The sequence below is a fragment of the Lemur catta genome, chromosome 8 (genome assembly GCF_020740605.2).
Source record: "Lemur catta isolate mLemCat1 chromosome 8, mLemCat1.pri, whole genome shotgun sequence".
In the NCBI taxonomy this organism is placed as follows: domain Eukaryota; kingdom Metazoa; phylum Chordata; class Mammalia; order Primates; family Lemuridae; genus Lemur; species Lemur catta.
In genome coordinates, this window is record NC_059135.1 from 13,540,045 (window position 1) to 13,551,774 (window position 11,730).

Genomic DNA, 11,730 nt, shown 5'->3' on the forward strand with positions numbered 1-11,730 from the left:
TTTTCAGAATTTGTACCACTATTAAGACATGGGTACTTTTGTGTTCTTTTAGATTCTTCATTAGTTTTTCCTTGATTTATAAGTAACTTCCAATGAAGGAGTAACTAATGTACACCAACAACTAAAGTATCCTAGTAAGCCATTTATCATCGACGATAGAAAACCAACAGCTTTTTAAAGCTTTCTTAACTACTAGTCACTGCTAGACACTATGACTTTATATTCATTTAATGAATCAAGATGCTTTTAGCTCACATGACAAAAACTGTGATTCAAACTGTCTTAAAGAGGAAGAACATTTATTATCACACACTCACATACACACACAAAAGAAGTCCCGAGTTGGGTTAAGGTGGGTTCCTAATGTGGCACATCAGGATGCTCGCTCTGTTTCTCCACAGTTCCCTTGGCTTAGCCCTCCTCCAGCTGGTAAAGGATAATTGTAGGAAGTGAAAGCATCATATACAATTAACTTTATATCCAGAGAAGAAAGAGGATTTTTGTTTCAGGAGAAAAGTTTTCCCAGCGGCAAACCACATACTTCTTAACATCTCACAGTCAAGAATGTAAGCACCACCCCCATTCATCAACTAATCACTGGCAAGTGGAATGGGCTGTCCTTGGCTCAGACTCATCGTTGTTTTACATCTGATACATTGTAGTTTTAGAGGGGGAAACATAAGAAGAAAAATTGAAATTGAAGTGTGATTCTAAGAATTCTAGTATTTCGTCTGAGAATTACTAACATTCTGTACCATCTCTGTTATTCTCACCACACTTTCTTCATCCATTTATCCAGCCAGCCACCCAGCCATCTATCCATCCACTCAAGAAGTATTTATTGATTGTCAAGTAGATGCCAGGCATTATTCCAATTGCTAAGATACGCAAGTGAACAAAGCAGAGTCCCCGCTCTTACGGAGTATACATTCTGCCTTGTGTTAGAGTTATTGGTTAGCACATCAATCAGAGTTCTCCAGAGAAACAGACCAGTAAGAGATCAGATAGATAGATGATAGCTAAGATGTATAAACACACACACACACACACACACACACACACACACACACACACACACGGAGGGGCGGGGAGAGAGAGACAGAGAAGGGGTGGTATTTATTTTAAAGAATTGGCTCACACAATAGTGGGGGCTGGCAAGTCTGAAATCTGCAAGGCAGTTCAGCAGCTGGAACCTCAGGTAGTACTTGTTGGTGCAGTTCTAAGGCAGAATTTCTTCTTATGCAGGAAACTTCAGTTTTTGCTTTTAAGGCCTTCAACTGATTGGATGAGGCCACATTACCAAGGGTAATTTCCTTTACTTAAAGTCAACTGATTATAGATATTAACCACATCTACAAAATACCTTCATAGCAACCCCTTGATTAGTGTTGGATTAAATAACTGGATACTGTAGCCAAGTTGATACATCAAACTAACCATCATAGATGCCTTGCTTATCTCCTCAACTTCACTGCCAGCTTCTAGAAAAAATGATGGTATCATATGTCTGTCTGTCTACAATCCCCGTAGAATATCACACAGTGTCTTACAGCTAGGAGATGTTCAAGATTCATGCTATTGCATTACTGAAGCTCAATTTTATGACACACACTGTGTCTGTGTGTCTCTGAATGAGAAGGGAAGTTCAAATCAAAGAGGATCACCCAGAGCTGAAGCAAGATCATGAATCATAAAACAAAGAGGACAACCTCCTCATTCACTTGGCCTGATCTGAAGACTCTACCCTTTTTTCAAGCCACACACCCTATCTTGACTCTGGAGTACATCCCAGACCATCACACCAATGTCAAGGAATTACATTGCTCTAAAAAATGCTACTAAGTACACCATGTGCCTTTTTTGGGAAGTAAACTTAAGCCTAGGGCTTAAGAAACTTCATTTTTTCCCATCTGACTTGGATCTTTTCTGGGCCATTTGATCTGCTTCTTTCCATAAAGCAGATGTTCCTGAAGAGATTGCACAGGGATCCCTGAGCCAGAGCCAGCCCTCTGATCTCACGTGTCCCCACTGACCACCCATGGGGTACTGGGAAAGCTATGGCCTCTGTAAATCAACATCTGGTACTTCCAAGCATTCCCTACACCTGATATCTTACTGTGCCACACACCCCCCGCCCCCATCAACTCTTAAGGGGAAATATCCTTGCAAGCATGTTCTCTTGATGTACAGATGCCTGATCTACAAGGTATTTTGTATAAATTGTTTTCTCCATGGTGTCAATCTAGCCACACTCTCAAGGCTTGACCTTCTGCATCCAAAATCAAGAAAAGATAAAAGTGAAAACCTAATTGAGCACCTATTCTAAGGTGCACTGAATGAGGTATGTATACATAATCTTTATAAAATCTTATTAAGTACATGTTATATTCATGTTATGAATGAGGAAATTGGGGACAGTTATCATTGGAACATGGAGGTTCCAATGATTAAGGTTCAAGGAAAAATACAAAGCTCATTAAGTGTAGTCACAAACCTTGGCTCTCTCATTGACTGAAAAAACTCACCACAAGATAACTATGTGCACTTACCAGTTGAACAGAATAAGATGCAATAACTTGGAGTGTTCTAAAATATCCAGACTTTTCCAAAGGAAATAGGACAAGTTGAGGGGGTTTTTTTGTTGTTTTTTTTTTAAAAAGGAAAGGGTGACATATGTGCTAGGTGGGAAGAGGATACAAATATTTTACCTAAAGTACTTTTCTGCAAGTATATTAATCTGTCATTGAAATATAGATAATACTGAAGTTGCTATTTAAAAAGAGGTAGAATTCTTGACATATTTTTCAAAGTCCCCTTTCTTTCAAGGAATTGTCAGGCATGATCCTACACCTCAACACAAAGGTCTTGTTAAGGATTAAATTAGTTAACCAGTGAAAAACACCTATTCCTTACCATGTTGTCAATTAAGGTTTTTTTCCTTTGGTTGCTTTACACCACAGAAAATTCTCTTGCTCACAAGCCAAGAAAGCAAACCAATCAAAGAATCAAAAAAAGGTACGTTGATGGGAGCTACCCAGAGGTTATTAAGCATCACAGTGGTTTCCAACTGAGCTCTTAAGAATTACCCACTGTAGTGATACAGTCTGAGAAATGAAGAGCTTCCCTGATCGTTGCTCTCTAGCCCTCCCAACCAACAAGTAAGTTTCTGTTTCCTTGTATTAAAACCCTTCATACTTGGAGGAGAAAAAACAGTGATTCAATTAATAGGCTCATCGCATCAGTGAATTGCTGAACAAATGAATGGATGGAGGGATGGATGGATGAATAAACGCTTAGGTCATGGCAGCTATGTATAGTCATGGAGTGCTACAGATAATACGATCAAAAAATTGAAAAGACAACCTACATATTGGAAGAAAATATCTGCAAATCATATATCTGATAAAGGGACTTGTATTCAGAGTATATAAAGAACTCCTAAATCTCAATAATAAAATGATAAACAACCCAATTAAAAATGGGCAATTGATCTGACTAGACTTTTCTCCAAAGAAGATATACAAATGACCAATAGCACATAAGGTACTCAACATCATTGACCAGCAAGGAAACCCAAACCCCACTTCACATCCACTAGGAAGGCTGTAATCAGACAGCTAGCTAATAAGTATTGGTGAGGATGTGAAAAAATTCAAACTGCTGATGGAAATGTAAAATGGTGCAGACACTTTGGAATACAATTTGGCTCTTCCTCAAAGGGTCAAAAACAGAGTTACCATGTGACCCAGCCAAGAGAATTGATCACATACAACCCTCACAAAAACTTGCACATGAATGTTCATAGCAATATTGTTTATATAGTAAAAAAATGGAAAGAACCCAAATGTCTATCAATTGAATGGATTAAAAAATGTGGTATATGCATATTATTTGCCAATAACAGGGAATGAAGTATTGATAAATGCCACAGCATGGATGAACCTCGAAAACATTATGCTAAGTGAAAGAAGCTAGTCACAAAAGACCACATATTATACGATTCAATATATGTGAAATATCCATAACAGGTAAATCTATAGAGATAGAAAGTAGGTTAGTGGTTACCTAGGGCTTGGGGCAGCAAATTTGTGGGGAGTAACTGCTAATAAGTACTGGGCTTCTTTTTTAGGGTGATGAAATGTTCTAAGATTAATTGTGGTGCTGATGTGTAGCTGTATACATATACTACGAAGCACTGCATGGTATGCTTTTAATGGGTAACTGTATGATATATGAATTATATCTCAATAAAGTTTTTTATAAAAGTTATTTAACAGAAACTGAAGATAGTACAAATTAAAAAACACTATGAGCTTTCATCGTGAGTCTAGATGGAATTTTTCAGAGTAGAATTAATCACCCTTATACAGTTTGATTTTCTTAGAGTGGTTATGTTTTTAATAGTTTTTGGATGAAAAGTTAGGGCAAATAGCACTGTCGTTTTCAATACCATAGTCTGTAGAAGAAAGAATATGGCAGTATTCTGTACTAATGGATTTACCAATGAATTTTTATAGTAATACATTCATCTTAACTACCACCATTACTATTACTTAATATTTTTATGCACTTCACATTCCTCTTAAAAGTACATATACCTAAAAGGAAAATATATTTTCCTATTATAGTTAGAAAGCAAATTTCATTTGCCGTAAATAAAAGATGACTGCTAAAATAAGTACAATAAAGACAAATCAATATTTTTAAATTCTAGCAACAACATGACATTGCTACCAGAAGACTCTGGGGCCTGCTATCCTTTGTTAAAAAGAGAGACTAGTATATTAGAAAGATAGTAAAATCTAGTGCAACATAAGGAATGACACTATTAAAGAATAAAAAAGAACTCAAAAGGAAATAATCTATGCAAGTCAATATTACCTAAAGCTGTATCCATTGACCACCTGAAATGACCTGTTAACCACCTACCTGACAATCTGATGAAGGTCTTACTGGTTGGCAAGTGGCTCTTCGTTACGTGGCAACTCCAGAACCAGGAGCCCTTCATCTTGTGATGCAACTAGAGTCCTCTGTATCCAGCTGGAGGAGCCATCATGGAGAAGGCACATCCACTTAAAAATATGACTCAGGATCCACACACATCACATCTGCTCATATTCCATTGGTGAGAATTAATCCTATGGTCACTCCTGGATGCAAGAGGAGCTGAGACATGTGTTCCCTGGCTGGACTGCTGTTTCCCGGAAAACCTCTAAACCGTGGAAGGAGGTGCAGAAATTGTACTAGACAGCTTTCTTGGCCACAACCCGGGCTAATCCAGAGATTCTGGAACGACAAGTCATCATCTACAGCTGAGATGACTCTCTTGAAAAGAGGTCATGCTATGATACACACACTAAAAAAGTGAACCTGAAGAAATAGATTTATTCCACGGCAGACTACTTAAAACTAAATAGCCGTGTTTAAAGAAATAAATGACCACCTAAAGCAAACATGCAATTATAGATTTCTCAAGTTGAAAGGGACCCCACAGAAGATCTATTTATCACACAAAATATTTCACCTGGAACAAATGCTCGAAGAGTTGGCAGCTGTGTCACATGCCTCCCTCCACCCCCAGGGTTTGAAATGCAGTTAGATCGACCTCCTTGGGTTTCATCCCCATGTCTGTCTGTCCTCTCCCTCACTACCAGCAGCAAAAACCAGCTTGTGGCTACACTGAAGCAGAGGAAATTAAGAAACAGTGGGAAACTGTAAAAGGCCTCAGAAGCCATTCCTTCGTGATCAATATAAAAGCATTTCTACACTATCCATTACCCTCAGAAAATTGGTCTTGGTCAAGAGCTCTTCCAGTTAGTAAAATTCACCCCATTTACAACCAAAATTTGTTGTTTTTTAATTAAAACCTTTGGGTACTTCCCTACCTCTTAAAACAGCAAACAGTGAACCGGTGTGCAGTCCTTCTCTGATATTCCGGCCATGTAGGCTCTTCGTGACCCACGCTAACGGACTTAGGCTGCTGCAGTTTTGAAATCCTTAGGGTTTCTCTGGGTTTTCCACGTTAGGCTGCCCACTTGCTCCTGCCTTACAGTTTGCTCCTTATCTAATGTAGGTTTGAAAAACAAATAGCAAAACTACTGAGAACATTAGATTTACTTTGCACACAACCCTAAGTAGAAGACTTGCTTGTGAGTCCATCTCAGAATCTTCAGCATACATCATGTGACACTTCTTTCAGCTCTTCAGAGTCCCTTGATGCTTAGTTCCCAGCGTTCTTTGTTCCACACAGGTGAAGCTCTTAGACAACTGAGTTCCAAATAAATGGTAATGATATAGGTAATTATACTCACATCATCTGCTAGTTAGGACTTTGATTTGCAAGGGCCCCAAAACCAAATCAAACTGGCTTAAGTGAAACAGGGAATGTATTGGCTCAGACAGCTGAAAAATCCATCCACTTCAGGCACAGCCAAGCCCAGGCACTCAAACAATATTGTCGAAGTATCATCTCTCAACATCTTGGGCTCTGCTTTCTGCCATGTCGCCTTTTATTTAGGCAAAGATGGCCACGAGCACCTCTGGGATTATATTCTATCAGTTTAGCAATCCCAAAAAACTAGGTACCTTTTGCCCAGTGTCAAGAAACAGTCTCAGTATTGATTTCTGTTAGCCTGGATTGGGTTGTATGACTATCCCTGAAGCAGCCACAGTGACTCTGAATGGCGCTAAACAAAGTTTATGAGAGGCTGTTGGTTTCAACTAGCTTCCTGCACCAGGCCCCAGCAGACCAGACCAAAGCAGAATGGAATCACCTGTGCTAAGAGCCACATAATTAAACTGAACTTTGAAATGGGCCAGTGTCCAAAAAAGGAAAGATTCCAATCAACCTGGAATCAGTATAATAAGGAAGTCCCTTTTGTCTTAACCCTACAAGAAAAGTAACTTTTAAATGACCAGGCCACTTTCTGTTCTCTGTTTCTGCTTTCTTCGGCACTTTTCTACCTAGAAAGCCCACGCCTTCCGCTCAGCTCATCAGCGCTCTCATTCTATTCTATACAATGAGATGTTGCCCTATTCTAGAATGGTAAATAAAAGCTACTTAAGATCTTTGAATTACATTTGTTGTAGTTTCATCTTTTGGTGAAGTTTAGATCATGCTCTCAACCCTGTCGTTCAAGCCATCTGAAACTACATAGATCGAAAAGGGAAAGTTAAGGTTAAATTCCTTAAGATGAAATCAAGGGGCTGTTAGCAGAAGAAGAGAGAAAGGATACGAGGCAGGCACAAAACAACAGACGCCAGCTGAAATTCCTGACAGGCCACTCAATCTAGGTTTCTGAAGGTTTAAATACAAGGCAATTTGGAATAATCGTTTTGATGTAGAGTCATTCCTGTTAGTAACACTTCTAAAGTATTCCATATGCAGGAAGATAAACTTGGCACTGAAACCATCCAATATACCTCTAACATTAGGCCTTTTTAAGTAGAACATGTTTCTGTTTCCCGATTACAGCATGTTTCTATCATCACCCTTAAAATAATTTTCACACTTTTTCTCTCACCGAAAGTAAAAATTTCAGTGTGAAATTTCTCTCCTGTCTTCAATGTCATTATATTAGCAGTTTCTCAGTCTTTGTAAATCTTCCTGGAACACCATTTTCTCCTCAAACAGGAAGTATGAGAGCCAAAAATAATCTTTCCTTTTAGCCTAGTAGCTCTCCAGTGAGTGTTGCTGAAGCTTTAATAGAAGGCGGTTTTAGCAGCCAGGTCACTCTGAGCCGGTACCGCACAGAAGGCATCTTTAACATTTTGGGGGGATATCAGTCTCCCAGGCAGATGTCCTTCTGCCTGCTTGGAAATCACATTTCCACAGGGAGAAGGCTTGGCTCTGCCCTTGGCATTGACCAGGGGCTTCCCAGATGCTGCAGAGATGCGCGGTGCAGCCCTCGGCTCTGCTGCCGACACGCCCGCACGGTGAGAACTGGCCAGACACCTCCACACACAGCCGTCCACCCAGCACCGTAAATCCTGCTGTGCTGTGGGGGCCGGGAAATGTATCTGTTCTGTATTCCAGGACCACAGAGCCAAGAACTCCCAAAGTTCTTGCGTCAGAATCACCACTCTCTAATGCTGCCGGGAGTTCTGCCTTGACCCCACCTGGCAAGAGACCACAGTGAGCTTGGAAATCCACCTCCCTGTGGTTCTCACTAAGAAGACTGCTGATTTGAACTTGATCCTCCACTTACCAGCAGAGGTATCATTCCTACTCATCTCCACAGCATCCTGCATTCCCTTTTCTGACCACAGCCCCTGGGTGTTTGGGGCTCCTCCTCTCTCCCACCAGCAGTGCCTGTGGTCCAGGCAGAGCTGTCCCTATACCTCAGCCAGTGAGCACACCTGTGTCCTGCCCACCACCAGGGCTAGTTCTGGGGCAGCCTCTGATCTAAGACAGTCCGGCCTGAGCAAGTCAGAACATTCTGCAGGAGCTACTCAAAGAAGCATGCCATTTCCTGTTTGACCTGAAGCCCAGCTGATGCCAGGGTCTGGCTCATCACAGTTTAACTGAAACTTTGCTGACTTTAAGTCTGAAAGTCCCATGTCTGGGGAAACCCCTCAATCCCAGGCAAAACAGATGGGTTTGTCACCCTAAGTGATGTGAGGGCTGGAGCTGCTACAGCCATATTGTTCTCACAGGAAATCTGGCAACGAAACCAGCTTGGAGGAAAAGGAGCTGAGGGGTGGAGAGAAGAAGCCAGTTCCTGGTCACCTCTTCAAACCCATCAGTCTCTTTTTTGCATAAAGCAGCTTAACTTGGATTCCCTGACACTTGTAACAGAAAGTCTGCTCACCAATATATCAGTCATGTGATACTGCACGTGTCTCCTAACTTCTCTGAGCCTCAGTTAGTGCGTCTGGAAAACTGGAATAATATTTCCTGAAGATTAAATGAGAACAGTGTCAAGTATCTATCTCAAGGCCTGGCATGTAGTAACTGTCCAGTGAGTTTTGTTTCCCTCCCCTTTGTGAACTAGAGCACTCACAAACTCTAGAGAGTGAGAGCTGGTTCTGGGAACACGGATCTGTTGATGCAGAGAGGATGAGTCTTTCACAGCCCCGGGGGATTCTGCCCAAACGTGACTGTGGCACATCACGGCAGAGCCAGGAGCTGGCCCAGAGCAAGAGAGCTCACTGGGCCAATCTGCTTCACTGGACATCAGTCCAGCATCCTCATGGGGTGCTACTATTAATAAAGGAGCTCTTCTCCTCCACCCCACATTCACCTCCCTCCGCCAAAAGAGAATTTCTCCCCTGAAATGCATACTTGACTGCAGGCTTAAGGGACCTATTCTGCAAACCACTTAATGATAAAATGTATCTGTCATGGACTGCATGTTTGTGCCGCCCCACCCCTGCCCAAATTCATACATTGAAACTCTAGCCCCAAAGGGGATGGTATTAGAAGGTGGGACTTTTGAGAGGTAATTAGGTCATGAGGGTGGAGCCCTCATGATGGGATTAGTGCCCTTATAGAGACTACATGTGTATGAGAGCTCTCTCTCCTGGTCCCTTCTCTTGCCCCTTCCTCCCTCCCCCATCTTCACCTCCACCACCATTGAGATTTCAATGAGAAGATGGCCCTCCAAGAGCCAGGTAAAGGGCCCTCACCAGAACCCAACCTCTCTGGCCCCCTGATCTCAGACTGCCAGCCTCCAGACTGTGAGAAGTAAATCTCTGTTGTTTAAGCCACCCAGTTTACGGGATTTGTTACAGCTGCCAGAGCTCACTAGGAGGAAGGTATTAACAACCAATTGGTAATCTGGTAATCGCAAGATTCACAAGCTAACTTTACACCTTGTTTTTCTCTTAGGAAAGTAAAATTTATTTTCAAAATGAAGCTTCCAGCTATACTTGTAAATGCCTTTCCCAAAGCAAATATTACTAGGGGGAGGAAAAAATTGAAGAGACGATGTAATAACCCTGCACCAAGCTGGATTAGGAGTGGGGGTGGGGAGAAGGCAGGGGAAGGCTGGCCCCTTGTTGTCACCTGAGGGCAATGCGCCAGGGCTTGGCTGGTCTGCTCTCTCCTTCCTCAGTTTGGAGGCACAGCCAGGGGCTCACCAGGGCATGGGGAGGTGGAACCCACCTCTCTGCTGTACTGGTGATTTATTTGCTATGTCCACAGCCACCTCTATCACAGCCTGGTTTTACTCTAAGCTGACTTGAGATCATAAAAGGAATATTCTCTTTGACTGCCACATATTTGGGAGGAAGACTGGGATAGAGTGGCCAAACGATTCCCCCAGGACTGCTGGGCTTGAGTCCAGCTGCTTCAGAAAATCTTGGAGGAATGTACAGTACTGAACTGAAAAAAATGTTCCTCTCCCTAGACTAGCGGTATAACCTCTTTGTGTCCAGAGTCAGAAGAGGATGTTTATGACCTACAATGAGCCAAAATGTGCCTACAAGGCTCTTAAGGGGAGGAACCACGACTGTTTTGTTCACCATGTATCACAAGACTATGTGTCTGGCACATAACAAATTCAGGTAAATGTGAGTTTCATGTGTGTAGTGCTTAAGGATCCATTTCATCACATTTCTGAAACCTCCAGGTTCTGAACCAACTGACAGGTAGACAGAGGAGTAAGAGCATGACCCAAGCATCAGCTTTGTCACTGGTAAAGCAGGATTCAAGGTCTTGGCTTAAGCCTGAAGCCAAAAGTAATTCCCTTCTCCTCCATGTCCTCCTTGTTGGTGAACCTTCTACAAAGACAAGGATAAGAGAAGGCAAGGGGGCCCGTGGCTCTGAAGGGAAGAGCCCAATGGCCTGAGCGTGATGCGCTATGTGATCCCCTTTTCCCATCCCAGCACCCAGATGAATCGCCTGTTGCTTTGTCAAGAGGCTCTATGACATTGTGCTTGGAGTTCAGAAAGCAGACCCACCTTATGGATAAAATTGCCTTCTTATCAGTACTGTAGGTTCTTCTGAAAATAAACTCCCTAAAAGGGGCTCTCTAATGAACCCACCTTATTCCAAAGTCCAAATGAAAGGAAAGGGTCCTACAGCAAACCTCCCATACCACTTTGCATGCCTTTGTCACATTCTTTAATTTTCATGAGTTCAAAATAAACAAAAACTCAATTTAAAAAATTTAAAGATTAGCAGCCCTATTTCAAACTACCTAACAGCCAGCCCACCCCAGGCAATCGTAGGAGAGGCTGGTGACCTCAGTCATGGAAACCCCCATTGGGCCAGACTCGGGGAAGCTAATGGTACTCAAGCCTCAGAGCCCTTCACCCACACGGGATCTGGGGTGGGGGTCCCCTAGCAATGTACTCACATGGTGGTAGGTTTTTGTAAAATTTGCAAAAGTAAGCTAATTTAACCCCAATTGGGTAGGACCACTGATTATTTCCACTCCCATGTTTCCTCTGTCACCCTTCCCTTCACGATGGGTGAATAGCACTGGAGTAGCCAAGGGAATTTGGGGATCTGGCTAAGGAAAAATTGATTTAGGAATACATTGGTTTGGGTTTAGCAATAACACATGTATGTAGTTTGCAGTCACTTCTGCATACAGTTATTGTTAACTATTGGAGAGTAGAAATAACTTTCAGAAGCATTTTTTAATTTATTTTTAATTGAAATTTTCATTGATACAATTGTAGAGTCACAAGCAGTTGTAAGAAATACAGAGATTACTTATGCACTTTTCTCAGCTTCCCTAAAATGATAACATTTTGCAAAGCAACAGTCTAATATCACAACCA